The following is a 1389-nucleotide window of genomic DNA, read 5'->3' as shown; positions in this document are numbered from 1 at the left end:
GTTGCATTTCTATACATCAATAACAAATAATCAGAAGCAGAAATAAAGAAAACAGTCCCATTTACGATTGCATTAAAAAGTATAAAATACCAAGAGATAAATTGAAACAAGGGGAAGGATCTCTGCTCTGAAAGCTAAAGAAAGAAATTGAAGAAGATATAAATAAATGGAAGGGTATACCATGCTTACGGAGTGAAAAGATTAATACTGTTTAAATGTCCTTACTACCTAAATCAGTGTAGGATCCAATGCAATCCCTCTTAAAATACCAATGGCATTCTTCTCAGGACATTTACATGGAACCACAAAGACCCCAAATAGCAAAAGATATCTTGAGAAAGAACAAAGCAGAGGTATCACGCCCCCTGATTTCAAGCTAAACTCCAAAGGTACAGTAATCAAACAGTATAATACTGGAATGGATATAGTCTGCAGATTAATGAAAACGAATAGAGAGTCCAGAAATACATTCTTCCTTATATGCTCAATTAATCTATGACAAAGCAGGCAAGAATATACAATGGGGCGAAGACAATCTCTTTTCGTAGTGGTGTTCAGAAATCTGGCAGATACATGCAGAAAAATAAAACTGGACCACTTTCTTACACCGGATACAAAAATAAACTTAAGGTGGATTAAAGGCTTAATGTAAGACCTGAAACCATAAAATTTCTAAGAGAAAACATAAGAACTAAAGTCTCTGACATCATCTTTGGCAATATCTTTTTAGCTATGTCTCCTTGGGCAAGAGCAACAAAAGGAAAAATAATCAATTGGGACTAGATCAAACAAAAACGTTTTGCTTGGTGAAGGAAACCGTCAACAAAATGCAAAGAAAAGCTACTGAGTGGAGAAGATAGTCATAAATGATATACTCTATTTGGGGTTCATAGCCATAGTATAAGAAACTCATACAACTAAACATAAAAAAGTCTAATTAAAAAATGGGCAGAGGACCTGAATACACATTTCTCCAAAAAGGATACTGAGATGGCCAACAGGTATATGAAAACATGCTGAACATCTCTAATCATCAGCAAAATGCAAATCAAAACCACAGTGAGTTATCACCCCACACTTACCTGTCGCAATGGCTATCATTAAAAAGAAATCAAGAAAAACTCTAAGAACTCAAATGAACTCTAATGCCCACCAAAGCAGTCCATTACAATCGCAAACCTGTGGCACCATATTAGCCTTGACTGATGTTCAATATCTATTTTTATTCCTTCTCCCAAACGCCTATACTTTCTTATCTATAAGTCCTTCCCCTCGCTTAAAATCACATTCCATGGTATTCCTTCCTTCATTCACTCATTTCTTTTTGCATGCAATCCTTCAAAAACGTTACTATATAAGTCAAGCATTTGTGAATACTGTTCACTGAGG

The sequence above is a fragment of the Pteropus vampyrus genome, unplaced genomic scaffold, assembly GCF_000151845.1.
Source record: "Pteropus vampyrus isolate Shadow unplaced genomic scaffold, Pvam_2.0 Scaffold112, whole genome shotgun sequence".
NCBI classification, from domain to species: domain Eukaryota; kingdom Metazoa; phylum Chordata; class Mammalia; order Chiroptera; family Pteropodidae; genus Pteropus; species Pteropus vampyrus.
Note: the sequence above shows the minus strand (reverse complement) of the source record.